The sequence below is a fragment of the Narcine bancroftii genome, chromosome 3, assembly GCF_036971445.1.
Source record: "Narcine bancroftii isolate sNarBan1 chromosome 3, sNarBan1.hap1, whole genome shotgun sequence".
Lineage (NCBI taxonomy): Eukaryota > Metazoa > Chordata > Chondrichthyes > Torpediniformes > Narcinidae > Narcine > Narcine bancroftii.
This window is the reverse complement of record NC_091471.1, coordinates 355,882,300-355,897,100: the sequence shown is the minus strand read 5'-3', so window position 1 is coordinate 355,897,100 and position 14,801 is coordinate 355,882,300. Positions and strand designations below refer to the sequence as shown.

The window sequence follows — 14,801 nt, the reverse complement described above, 5'->3', positions numbered from 1 at the left end:
TTTAATTAATTGCAAATGGAGAGTATTTTCAATAATGCTGCCTTGCATGTCCCTTTTAATGATCAATAATTTGCCATCTTGGCATCAATATTGCCATCGTAACTGCATTATGGAAAACTAATAACATTTTGGTTGCTTGCATCATAATTCATTTTATTCACACTGCTGCGACTTGGGTGGAAACAGACCGTGATTTCTACTTCAAAACATTGAAGGTGTAAACTGAAAGGATAGAATTAGTTCTAAGTGTCAATTATTCAGTCATTGGATTTTCAATCAATAAACGTTCAAAGCTGCACTATCCCTGATGACTTCAACTGTGAAAAGTGCATCCAGCTGCAGCTCCTGACAAACCAACTTAAGGAATTGGAGCTGGGTGAACTCCAGATCATTCGGGAGGCAGAGGGAGTAATGGGCTGGAGTTACTGGGACATTATCACACCTAGGAGGCAGGATGAGGGTAGATGGGTGACAGTCAGAAGAGGGAAAGGGAATAGGCAGGCAACGCAGAGCACACCTGTAGCTGTTCTCAATGACAAGTATACAATTTTTGGTTTCTGTTTGGGGAGGGGCAGGGGGGTCTGGAGGAGCTACCTATCAGGGATAAGCCATAGCAATCAGGTCTCTGGCACAGAGTTTGGTTCTGTGGCTGAGAGGGGAAGTGAGGAGAAGAGGCGAGCTATGGTGATTGGAGATTTCATAGTTAGGGGGACAGATGAGAGGTTCTGTGGAGCAGATTTGAGTATCCCAGATGGTAAGTTGCCTCCCTGGTGCCAGGATCTGAGATATCTCAGATCACATTCACGACATTCTCTGGAGGGAGAGGGAGCAGCCAGATGTTATGGTCCATGTAGGGACCAATGAAGGGTGAGGAGGGTCTGCAAGGAGAGTTCAGGGAGTTGGGTGCTAGGTTGAAGGACAGGACCTCCATGTTGTGATCACAGGATTGCTACCTGTGCCACGTGCTAGTGAGGTTAGAAATAGGAGGATAATGCAGCTTACCACCATGGCTAAAGTGTGCAAGAGGGAGGGCGTCAGGTTTCTGGATCATTGGGCTCTCTTCCAGGGAAGATGGGATCTGTTCCAATGGGATGGTTGGCTTCTGAACTGGATTGAGACTATTATCCTTGAGGGAAGGTTTGCTGCTGCTGCTCTGGTGGGTTTAAACTAGATTTGCAGGGTGCCAGAGAAGTGGAGGAGGGAAAATATTGTGTGAAAATTGCATGCATCGATAGATATCAATGGGTTGATTGTGGTGGAAATGTTTTTAGCTACATCTATTTCAATGCAAGGAGTATTGTAGAAAGGCAGACAAACTTAGAGCGTGAATTAGCACATGGAATTATGATATTATGGCCATTAGTGAAACTTGATTGCAGGAGGGGCAGGGCTAGAGGTCAATGTTCTGAGCTTCCGTTCCTTCGGTGGCGATGGTTGGGGTGGGGGGGGGGGAATGAAAGGAGGAGGAGTGACATACCTAAGGAAGGCTCTGGCCCAAACATCACCAGCTAATTACTTTCATTGATCTGCTGAGTTTTTCCCCCAGCACTTTTGCTCATTGCCCTCTGAGACATTTGTTCACGTGTCCTCAGGCTGGAGAGAGCATAACAGTGACTCTGCTGTGTCACCCAACCCATTTGTCACAAAGATGTCATATCCACATTTTAATTGCCCAACAGTATTGACCAACTAAAAATATAGTGACAAATTTTTTTTTGCATGAGCCATATATTCCAGATTTGTACTGTTGGCCTCAGCTGCCAAATAATGGTGGCAAGTCACTTTGTCATTTAAAAAATGGCTTAATGTGGGAGAAGGATATTGCGTGGAAACACATCTTTGCACTGGGATTTGATGGGAAAAGGTTGTTTGTGTTGTGATAGTAAATATAGGAGAATCTCAGCAGGTCAAACAGTGCACTTTATGTAACTAAGATAAAGATACATAACCACTGTTTCGGGTTTGAGCCCTTCAAGGTCAGGTCCGTCCCGAAATGTTGGTTACGTATCTATCTTTGCTATATAAAATTTGACCTCTTTGGCCTGCTGAGTTTCTCCACATTGTGTTTTTACTTCAGTGTGGTGTTTGCAGACTTTTGTATTTCACTCCTTTCTTGTGTTGTGATAGTTAAGGTTTTCTTGGAATGCAACTCCTCTGAAGGCCACTTTATTGGCATGAAAACAATTTTGGCTGTTGTAGCTTTTTCTGAAACCTTTCACTTGACACTGTTACTCATTTATGAGATGTGGACGTCCCAAATATTTATCTCCTGTCTCTAATTGGCCTGGAGAGGGTGTTGATGAATCATTGCCTTGAGCAGCTGTTTCTTACTATGTGCTCCCACATTAGTGTTTGTATGAGACCGGGTCCTACAACAGTAATTAATGTTGGCTCAGCAGTTCCAGAATTTAAACCCAGTCACAATGAAACAACATCATGCAAAATAGAAGCAGGTTATTTGACTATCAGACACTCCTTTTCTCTGCTCAACTCTTCCCTCTTTGGTCTGTAGATTCTACCACTGACCAGATATTGGGGGAAATTAACAGTGACAAGTCTTTGAGATGAGGTAGGAAACTGGCGCACACAGAGAAAACCGAAAAATGTGCATAGTTGCGCAGACAACACAAGAGGCCAGGATTGACTGTGGTTACTGGAGGTGTGAAGCTGTCTCCCTAATAGCTGTGTCACTGTTCTGCTCCAATATTGGGGATAATGTCAAGTCAAGATGGTGTTAGCTTTTGGAGGTAGGTTCTGTTGAAAATCATTTCTAAATAGCCACTGACAGAGAAATTGAATATTTTGAGTAGTGAGCTGCTTTGATCTGAGTGGTCTTGAGAAGTGGAAAAAGCTCCACCTGACACTTGTAGATACTAATATTTTTATGGGTCGTAAGGAAATGAGTCTGTTGCTGAAGGACTCTGATATTCTTTGTGGCTACAGTATGTATGTTGTGGTTACATACTGTGTGGAAATGAATAGGAAATAAATGCTATATTTGGCAAAATTTAACACATAAGCAGTATAATGTGTTAATGTTGCTGAATGTGGGGGGTGAACTTTCCTTTAAACTCGGAATTACTTTTGTTAGGAAATTTTGAAAGTGTCACTCCTAAATTATTGCTGTCGAATTCTCAATTAAAATTTGTCCAGTTGGTCTTAGTAATAGCAAGGAAATGTGATGCTGTAACATGAAAATCTGATGTTTCTTTAACATTAGATAGATGGCAGGCCGAGATTCAAAGTTGTATTCTATTAGAAAAAAATATGTGTAATTTAAGGGATAAATATTTCTTATTTTTGCAAATTTGGGGTCAATATGCTAAAATATTAAAATTTTGATTTTATTTTTTATTTTTCCTGATCAGTGAAGTTTCCCTGAAGGCATAATTTGATGATGTCTTTGAGGTCTCTGAGTGTCAACTGATGCAATCTGAATTAATTACTTGTAATAGTTTTATAATGAAATATCATACATTTTAGTTTTGGGATCAGTTTTTGGGGGGGGGAGGGTGGATTAATAGGGGTTTTAGTTTTTATTTGTAGTAGGTAGTTTTTTTTATTTAGTTTTTAGATCTTGGATTTTAGTTTTTTGTATATAGTTTCAGGATATATTTGTTAACATTCTATTATATTTGGTAGATTATTGTTAATTACTCGATCTTGCATATGTTGATTAAATAAAATATTCAAAAATACCTTGCTGAATATGGTTGCTGGAGTCAAATATATTCATTTCTCTCATTGATAATGCAGTCATCAAGGTGGTTACCTTATTCTTGCCTTGGGTAAGGTAAGAAAATGCCATAGATTGGCACAAGATTAGTGGGGTTATGGAACCATGAATTTAAGAAAAATAGCTTAAGGGACAAAAAAGTGGTAAATGTTTTCCATGCAAGTGAAATATACTGTTGTGTCCCCTGTGGATCTTAGTAAGACCATTGCTGTGATTTATGTGTAGATAACCAGGATTTGGACAGGGGTAGTAACTAGCAAAGTTTTCAAATGATATAGAAGTTGGAAGTATGTCAAGGGCAATAGCAGATTACAGGAGCAGGAGAATGCAGAAGAACTGGTAACAATGGAAAGAGGTGATGTCTAAAATTTAATGCATAGGTATGAAGTGAAGTCGGAATGAACAAGCAAAACTAGATGATAGAAAATTATGATTGTTCACAGTGAAGAGGTAATTTGGTTATTCAAATTTAAGGAGTTTCAGTGATGCAGGTGTGGGAGGAACTACTTGTGCGATTATGCTATCAAGTAGAGATCATGTGTGTGAAGAAAAAGGTCAAAAGAGGGAATTGGATTATTTTTGTATAGAGTTGTTACAATCTTGAAGATTCATTTTCAATTGGATATGCTTTGACTCAATTGTGTGGAAATAGAATTAGAATTAAACTGGCAAGGCAGATTAAATAGCCTCTTGTCTGCTGGAGAAGTTTTAGTCAGTGTTGGTTATATACACTTGGTAATTTCAATAATTTGGAATTTTGTAACTCCTTTTCTCTGCTCGTAGTTCTTTGTTGTTAAATAACTGGCACATTCAAATAAATGTATGTGATGATGTCAATAATTAGATTTATGATTTAAAATTAAGGATAAGAGGGCAAAACTTTAGGAGAAATATTAGAGGATGCTTCTTCACTCAGAGAGTGGTGGCAGAATGGAATGTTCTTCTGATGAGATAGTTGCGGCAGGGTCCCTTCTGTCATTTAAGAGAAGGTTGGATGTGGTCCTCCATCAGCCAGCTCCCCACCATGACTACCAGCCCCCCCACATCTCCATCGGGCACACAAAACTCAAAACGGTCAACCAGTTTACCTATCTCGGCTGCACCATTTCATCAGATGCAAGGATCGACAATGAGATAGACAACAGACTCGCCAAGGCAAATAGCGCCTTTGGAAGACTACACAAAAGAGTCTGGAAAAACAACCAACTGAAAAACCTCACAAAGATAAGCGTATACAGAGCCGTTGTCATACCCACACTCCTGTTCGGCTCCGAATCATGGGTCCTCTACCGGCACCACCTACGGCTCCTAGAACGCTTCCACCAGCGTTGTCTCCGCTCCATCCTCAACATCCATTGGAGCGCTCACACCCCTAACGTCGAGGTACTCGAGATGGCAGAGGTCGACAGCATCGAGTCCACGCTGCTGAAGATCCAGCTGCGCTGGATGGGTCACGTCTCCAGAATGGAGGACCATCGCCTTCCCAAGATCGTATTATATGGCGAGCTCTCCACTGGCCACCGTGACAGAGGTGCACCAAAGAAAAGGTACAAGGACTGCCTAAAGAAATCTCTTGGTGCCTGCCACATTGACCACCGCCAGTGGGCTGATAACGCCTCAAACCGTGCATCTTGGCGCCTCACAGTTTGGCGGGCAGCAGCCTCCTTTGAAGAAGACCGCAGAGCCCACCTCACTGACAAAAGGCAAAGGAGGAAAAACCCAACACCCAACCCCAACCAACCAATTTTCCCTTGCAACCGCTGCAATCGTGTCTGCCTGTCCCGCATCGGACTGGTCAGCCACAAACGAGCCTGCAGCTGACGTGGACTTTTTACCCCCTCCATAAATCTTCGTCCGCGAAGCCAAGCCAAAGTAAAAGTAAGGATGTGTACATGGAGGTGAGGGGGTTGGAGGGATATTGGCGGAGAGTGAGAGGATTGAGGTAGTGGAGTTGTTCTAGTGAACCGGTGCAGACTCGAAAGGCCGACATGGCCTGTTTCCGCTTTGTAAATGGTTATATGGTTTATATAACACTGATTTTTTTTTTTAATACTACAATTGCAAGTCAGCAATTGTCCCATCTTTCTTAATAGTATGCAACTTTACTGAAAAATTCTATTATGGCACCACTTGTAGCCATCGTTAGAAAATATTTTCCCGTAAAATCAAACAATTTGTTGGCATACCAACTAAATAGTAAATGATCATCTTCAGTATTAGAATGGCTTATTGCGGTTAATTTGTATATATTTATCATCCGTGGAAGGTAAGCTAGTGACATAGACAGTGGATTCCATAAATCTGTGTAAATTATTTGAATAGTTTAAAATTAAACCCTAAATTATAGTTAAGCTACATATTGTTCTTCTAATGCATTCATTTGAAAATATAGGTTCACTTAAATATAATCTAATACCTTTGATTTGTTTTTTATGAATTATGATTAAGTAATACTATACCTTTTGAGATGTATGATCCAAATTCATTCTCTTATACCAGATATTAAGGATATTTTAAGTTGGCAAGTACTCCTTGATGTCCATCCCAAAGCCCTGCACCATTTAGAATTAGGAAGGCCTGCAGATGCTGGGGACATGCGCAATACACAATTGCCTCACGTTACCAAATTTAATGATGTAACATATCATCTTGTGAGATAACATGTTACATTCCCTCTGCTATTGAGCCAAGTGTGTTAAGCCTGGAAACAAAGGCCATTGACAGTTTCCTGTTGTTCTATCCATTGAATGAGCGGACAGAATGATGTTAATTTCTCATTTTTAATGATCTGATCTTTATAGTAGTCATCAGTGTAGATGATGGTCTGAATTTTGTAGTAGTGGTGGAACTTGGGCATCTGGTGTTAGTGCATCTTGTGGCAGGAGTTTTGAGATTTTGATGCATGCTTTGCTCACCACAAGTCCCCAAGCTTCTATCAATTATTCATATATATCCTAGTGGTTGAACGTTTTGCAGTTTTCTCTGTGGAATCATGGGAAATTGGTTGACACAAAATGACTGAAGGTATTTATAAACTTGTCTCAATGTAATATGCCCTGAAAAGGTGGTGCTTTGCTTCGAGTCTAAATAATTTTTTTTTGGTTTGTGTTGCATTCAGTGCCATGAAAGCTCAGGATCTCTGAAAATTGTACATTTATGAATTGTAATTTGATCAAACATTTCAAAATATAGATTTTAAATTTTTTAAAAGTGAGATTTATTTGATATTGATAGTTTTCTGAGATGTTTACGTTAATTTTTTTAAAAAATCCTTCTCTCGGTTTTTCTGCTTATGAGAATGTTTTGTATGAGTTGCACAATCATATAGTTGAATCCATCCCCTTTGGAAGGTTGTCAAGCAGACACCACAGAGGGTGGTCACGTGATGGAGTAGTGGCTAGTGAGGGAAAACCAGCACTCCACAGAGAAAGTTGGGGAAAAAAGGGTAGAAAAACAAGGCAGAGAAGTAAAACATAAAAAAGTTGCAAGATAAAAAGTAAATGAAGAACTGAGGATGGCTCCAAAGAAGGAAAAGAGTACACTGGCAAGCAAAGAAGAGATGAAGCAGTCGCCGGTGGGAAAAAATGAGGAAGGCCTGACCGGAGTCCGTGAACAGGGAGCTCTCCCGAAGAGGATGGCCCAAGCTACAAAGCCGGCAAGCAGGCAGCTTGGCGACAACGTCCCCTGGGACGGTCTGGAGCATTGGCTTGCGGAGCCTGAAAAAGAAATGCCAGCGCGCGTGCACAAGGAGTCATTCATGCATGGTATGCATTCTAAAGACGCTGAAGGGTACAGATGCCGACAGCAAGACGCTGACTCTGTATAGGAGAAGCTGCAGAGAAGACAATGATAGAAGCAAGATCAACACGGAGCCAAGAAATGGAGCAAGAGAAAGAAGATCAAGAGGAAGATAAAAACATACAAGAAAAAATACAAGGTAAAAAAGAGACGCAGATGGTGGATCAGGAATACTTTGACAGTCAAATAAAGATTCTAATGGAAACAATAATGGCTGAGTTCAGTACTATTTAAAAAAAAAAATCATGTAAGAGAGATGTAAAAATACAAAGAATGGAGAATGTTATGGCAGAAATGAGAAAGCAAAGTGATGAAGTAGAAGACAGTGATGGATGTGGAAATGCAGGTGAATGAGTTGAGAGAAAAATTGGACGATAGATATAAGGAGATTAAGAATACACGTGACTTATTGGCCCCAAAATATTGACATTTTGTGGAATTTCAGCAGATGTAATAAAGTGGGCCTGAAAGAAGGTAAAGAAGGGGCAGATAGAAAGGATAAAAAGATGGATCCCACAGATCTTGGGATCCAAGAAAAAATAGAAATTGAAAGAACCGACAGAGCGTTGGCGCCAAAGCTGCAGCCACGGCAGAAACCGCGCTCCCTACTAATAAAACTACTACGATATACAACAAGAGAGAAAATATGGGAACTGGCAATGAAAAGAATGAAAGAAAATAAGGAACCATTGGAGAACAATGGGGAAAAAAATATTTTCTTATCCAGATATCAGCTTTGAACTTTTAAAAAAGCGAAAGGAGTTTAATTTAACAAAAACTGTACAATGGTAAAAAGGTTATAACTTTGTGTTACGGCATCCAGCAGTGTTGAAGATATTCATTCCTGGTGGGCAAAATGGACTGTTTCTAGATTCAGAAGAAGCTTGTCGCTTTGCAGACCAATTACCAATAAGCAACAAGGAATAAAGAAAATAATAAAAGGATTGTTAAGATAATGTATATAAATAAGTTGGAATCTTAATAGTTTGAGTACCAACGTTTAAGAAAACAATTTAAAAAAAAAAGGCATTGTTATATTTTTAAGAATAATATATAATGATTTCTCTGGGGGAGTCCTGGGGAGAATCTGTTCACTGCAAAATCTGTTGGCATTTGCGGTATTTCTTCTTCCTTCTTTATTTCATTTCTTTAAGTTATAGTGAAGGGGGAGGGGAGAGAGAAATGAAAATGTCACTGTGCATATTCTAATGCTGAATATTTGTATATAATCTTACTAACGTGGTTCATGGTGAAGTACGAAATAAAATATTTTATATATATATATTTTGTTTTAAAAACAGACACCAAAGAGATTGCTAGATCTTTTGGAGCAGCTCCCTTCAATGTCATTGGTGAATGTTGCTTTGTTAACTGTATTGTGTTTTGAATCCATGAACTTCTGGCATGAGTGTCACGACTAGTCCAAGGCTAATTTGTCCCTATTCAAGCAATCTGCCAATTTTAGCTACCTTGCTTTGAGTCCCAGCCCAGCATTAAAAACAATGTAGACTCTGAACATAGCATTGAATTTAAAAATATTTTAAAAGTGATTTAATGAACATTTTACCGAATTGCACTATTTATAGGAACCAAGTTGCCATCAGTGTTACATTCTTTAATTTGGGCATGGTCGTAGACCACACCTTGACTGTTATCTACTGCACTGCAACAGCATTTTATTGCACAGTCATATTGGAAGATATTGAAATCAGCAGAATGCTTTCGTCTTCATTTCTCAGAATTCCCTTGTTGATATCTTTGGGTTACTCCAAATGGTCTGTAAACTTTTTTTTAAATTGACCACATAAACTCCTAACTCACACTAAATGTGGTTGCTGTTACAGCTAGGAACGCAGGCATTGCTGTAAAGCATAAAAATACTTTGGCAACTGTTCAGTCTCATCTTTCGAATTGAAATTTGCTGGCATTTTAGAATGCAGCCGTTATTGGCGAAGCATTACTTTCAATTGTGAAAAGTTGGCTTCTGCAGCGAGTCGTCTTAGAATCAAGCAGCACAGGAGGAGGTTCTTTCAAAAAAAAATTTCTATTTGTCCACTGATTTTTGAACATGGCTGTTATGTAATTTATTCATGTTGTTAAAGCAATTGGGCAAACTAAAAACTACCTGTATAAGAAAAGTCAATTAAAAGACCAACAGATGCCTCACTTTTTTTTTTAAAAAGTGGAAAAATATGCTAAAAATGCTCGTCATATAAGTGGGGGGGGGGGGGAAGAGGAGGAGAGAACAAAAATGGGGATAAAGGGGAGAAGAATGGAAGTAGCTGGGTAGAAGAGAGGGAGGGGATGGTGCCTGAAATTGGAAGATTCAATATTTGAACCATGTGCCCAGGTGGATGACGAAGTGTTTTTCTGTATGTGATTGGTTCTGGTTCAATCTCTTTTGGTAAATTTACAATCCCAACCCCCCACTATATAATGCATTAAGTTATGAACTAAGCTGCCGTCTGTGAAACTGGAAATTGAGAAAAAACTGCTTTTTCAGCCGTTGCTAACACATGGTAATCTGACATTTATTCCTAGTATTCAAACAAATATCAGCATTTTTCTCGTGTTGTGCTGGTTAAGTTACTGATTAGTTAGCCGGAGATCTGGAGGAATAAGGTTGATGGTGTTGCTACTCCCAGGTTCTAACTTCATTATCTCAGACTTTAATACATCTGCATGTAACTGTGGTCAGATAGCCTTTCCAGTGTGTGCGACACAAACTTTTTCTTCTCAGCACCATAATAGAGAAGACTCTTTAACTGGTTTATTGGTTTTTGAAGTTGAAATACTTCAGATATGTATTAAAAGAAATAACTGCATTTGTCTACTTATTTTTATCCCTGCAGCACACCACTAGTCACAGGCCTCCAGTCTGAGAAGCTATTGTCCACGACCACTCACTGGCTTCTCCCACACAGCCAATGTTTTTGAATGTTTTAATATGAGATTTCACATCCAAAGTACAGAGAACCTATGGATAGATGTTAAAATTCTCAAAGATACACTACACTTAAAATCACCAAGGCCTGACGAGGGCGCACAAAATCAGTGAACTGGTGTGGACTTGAAAGGCCAACATGGCCTGTTTCCGCTCCGTAAATGGTTATGGTTAAATTTTACTCTTTAATTTTGAGGTCATGTAAAGCACAACTGTCCATTTGTAAATATACAGCAATACTTTTCATTCATCATGCCATATGTTTGCTGAGTTACAATGACCCCCCCCCCCCCAGTTAAGCACCATCTCAGTTTGAAAAATCAAAAGAATTGTTTATTTTTAAGTATTTTTTTCATCTACCATTAGTCGGTGGATAAATGCAGCAAAGAACTGGTTTTATTTTTGCAAGTGTCCATGTACCCATTTGTGCTTTGTGCTTGAGGATTTCAACTTGGTCTGATAACAGTAGGGTGATACTAAAGATTTTCACTGCCAACCTTTAGGAGAGATGCAGTCTATTCCCCTGGCTTATAGTTGACACCTGATGTTTTTGATGATCTGTTGGCCAGAAAGTCAAAAGGCATTCGAGTTATGGGTGGAGCTGCAGTTGAGGTCTTCAGTCTTGTTCAACTGTCTTAAAGGAGCTTATCTCTGTTCTTGGCTCTTATTGGGTGTTAGGGGCTTTGATGGCATTGACCGCCAAATGCAACCCACACAGGTCATAGTACTCAGCAAATTTCTGCACCTCTTACACTTTTCCCCTTTGCATTTAAGCTGCAAGGCTTCTGCCAGGTCTCTGCTTTGAGGTCCCATTAATTCTCATGAACGCAATCCCAGTTTCTTTTGGTCAAGAAGCCAGGAAACAATGAAGGTTTGGAAAATTAAGACCTCAAACTTGTGGCCTTTTACGGGATTTGGAAATTACTGTCAGCAAATATCTCAAAGTACCAATCAAAAACCACTAAGCTATCTCTGCACACTCCCAATCATGTGAACAAAAAACAAATTAAAATCCAAGGCCATATTTGAGTGTTGAAACCCCTCAAACTCACAAAAATGGTGTGCACACAAGTCGTCTTCGATCGTGACTTGCCTGAGAAACTGATCCTGTTGAATTCCAGAACCTGTGGCTGCTGTTCTCACCCAATGGATCACAACTGCTGGATCCCACAGATCCTTAAAAGAAGTGTGACTTGTCTTAAAGGAGAAACTTGTCTTAAAGGAGAAACTCAGCATAGAACTTACTGAGTTTCTGCAGATTTTTTTTGAGGTCCAGAACAAATGCTGTTCCTTTGCCGATTGGAAAATCCATTAACAGTAAAATCCCCATTATCTGGAATTCAAGCAACCAGCAAAATAATTTGCAGAAGATAAATAGGAAAAAAATCTGAAGGTTTAAAATTACCCCCTTCCTCATGGTCAGTTCACCATTCACGCAATCTCAAGCATCTACCAGTCCCCATAGGTGCCAAATACCAGGAGATTTTGCTGTATTATGACCAATAATTGAATAAATCACAAATTGAGCTTATTTTCTAAATTTTTAGGTGAGCAAATTCAAAATCAAGGAATAGTCTCATCAACTGTTTAATTATTTTTTTTAAATTTGTGTAGAATGTAACATTTTAAATTATGTTGGTTACATTATGAAAGTTAAGCATTTTGTGCTTTGAGATAATTTTGTCTTTTTCATTTGTACAGCACATTTTGTTTGCTGAACTAAATCTGCATGCATAGAATTTTCAAGTTCATTGTAATCTGGTTGTACATACTCTGTACTTGCCACTTGATGTAACAGCACATCTTCGGTCCATAATGCGCACACAGACACACATGACATCCTATGCAAAAATGACACATATGCATAGCGATCCAGAATATACAAAAAAGGTCATTTGTAGGTTTCTAGGATTGTTCAACAGTTTCGATGCCTGCAGGAGGAAGCAGTTTCCTAGCCTGGCTGTCCTGGTTTTTATGCTCATGTACCCCCTTCATTAAAGGTAGTGTCTCAAAGATACTGTGGGCTTGATGGTAAGGGTTCTCAATGATTCTTAGCCACCTTTAAGCATGCTGCCTGTAGATATCACTGATAAAGGGAGACCCCTTTGATCTCATCAGTCTGGATGTTCCTGAACCTAGTGATTAAAAATGCCAAAAAATCCATTTATCTAATTATTTTATGCAGCACGTTGGAAGAATCTGAATGGGCAATTAAAAGTTGTTTGTTTGTTTGCCAAGAAAAATGTGGACACATGCCTTCATGTTTGCATGGATGATTAATATGAAAAATAGGGTTGCCTTTCCAATTTATAATTCAGCCTGTTGCAGTACCAGATTTTTTGTATTTAGAGGAGCGAGCCTTATTATAGTATCCTGTAGTTTACCAGGAACTTTCAGGTTGTTTTATGTGACTTGTTTCAGCAGACCAAGTACGTCACCGACTATAGGATGTTTCTCGTTTTATACAAAACACGGATTTGACACCTGGGTTCAGCAATAACAGATTATTCATTGCTGGTATTGAATGATGAAACTGTTGCATTTTATTCATAGCTTTTGTTGCCTCGACAAAATGTGATTTGTGAAGCTTTATAGTTTGGTGTACCCATTCATTATGCATTTTTTCAAATCAAATATAGTGCTTGTTCTCTTCTCAAATGAAAGAAAATATTTTGCAATAAGCCAATAAATTATTTTATTGAGCTTTCAAATATCTACTTTCATTATTTTCATGGCTTCATTCTGAAGATTTTTGGGATGTAAAACTTGATCAGTTTAATCCTTGCATGGCTGGATTCAAAGGCTGACGATATTGATAATTTGTGTATTTTTCTGTATATTTTCCTTTTATGTTTTAAGAATTCTAAATTTTTTTTGAGCAAATCAAATGTTTTTTTAGGTTTGTAGTAAAATACAGCACAAGAAAATAAGTGTATTGGCAACTAATGAAGCATTCTAGTCTTTTAAAATCGAATACAAAACATTTTTGCCATTTTTTGGCTGGAAAGAGACTATTCGGTCTCTTAAAACATTTGTTTGAATATCTTTGTTAACACATTATTCCCTTGAGAAGCTTAAGTGAGTAACCCCTCCTCTATTCTGCCTTTTCAGAAATCATTATGCTAATTTAATTCTATGTAAGATGAATTTGTGCATATATTTATGGTTGAATGAGATATTTAGTGAAGTCTAACTCACTAAATTGAGGAAGCAGAAACCAGATTCATTTGTATAATAGCTGGGCTTGTTTATGAACTGACCAAGAGTTGATTGTTTCAGAGTTTTGCCAGTATGATTGTTTTAATGAAGGCTGAGATGTAGGAATACCTTAAAATACCATAAGTATAGTCGTTAGATGACGTGGAAAGTGCAAAGACAGCAGTTCCTATGATGAGATTCGCTGATCAAGTTTCTTCAATTTACCTTTGGTTGAGAAACCACACTAAAGGACAACTTTTTAAAAACTGTTCTGAGCATAAGAGTCGAGACTCTTTTTGCTTTGCCATCAGATTTGTTGCGTGTCCCTGGGTTGGGGGCCATTATCATTTGGGTGGAAAGGCTTTTTTAGGGTTAGGGTTAAGGGTTAGGGTGGAAAGGCTTGTTTTCCTGATCTCAGTTTGAGGCTTCTGCTGTTGACTCCTTCTGATGTGTGGAGAGGTAGTTGATCTAAGTATAAACCATGTAGTTCGATTTAGGCACACTCACACACATGCACATTTTTATTTGGTGAGGGGGGGGGGGGTATTTACAGGATATGAAGCAGCCTGAGTTCTTAATTTTGTTTCCCCTTGGTTTTGACTTGGGCATTTTCACAATATATAGATTATGATTAGAATATATCCATAGAACATACTGAGTATACTAAAAATAACTGAAAATACTCGTCATTCAGCAGAAATGGTCAGATAGGCAAATCCAGAATACAAACTTTGAAGGGTGTGGAGTGAGGTAGAAGGTGTCATGAATTAATGGAATGTCTGTAATAGCTTGGAGACTGTGTATTGATGCTGGCTGAGAGATGGTGGTGAAGACCTGATAATTGTAGTTGTTCTCTGCAAGGTTGCGTACCTAGGGAGAGATGAATAGGTATGAACAACAGAGGGGGAAATGTGTTTACTCTGGAGAATAAAGGAGGCAATTTGGATAAGAACTTTGTCGAGCACTTCAATTCGGTCCATGGGATTTCAGTTCCCTCTCATGTTAACTCTATCCCATTTTCACTTTGGTCTTTGGTGGAATAGTTTAAGAGGACAAAGTAAGCTTGAGCTTCTCAGCTTCCATCCAGGCCTGTTAGAGCTCTTGTAATCTACAATGAATGCAACA

General features: G+C 38.9%; 1 protein-coding gene across 7 annotated transcripts in view; it reads left to right on the top strand.

Moving 5' to 3' along the window:
* The window catches only part of rptor (regulatory associated protein of MTOR, complex 1), a 339,346-nt gene that overhangs the window by 122,994 nt on the left and 201,551 nt on the right, over positions 1-14,801 (top strand). The gene's annotated exons all lie outside the window — the stretch shown is intronic.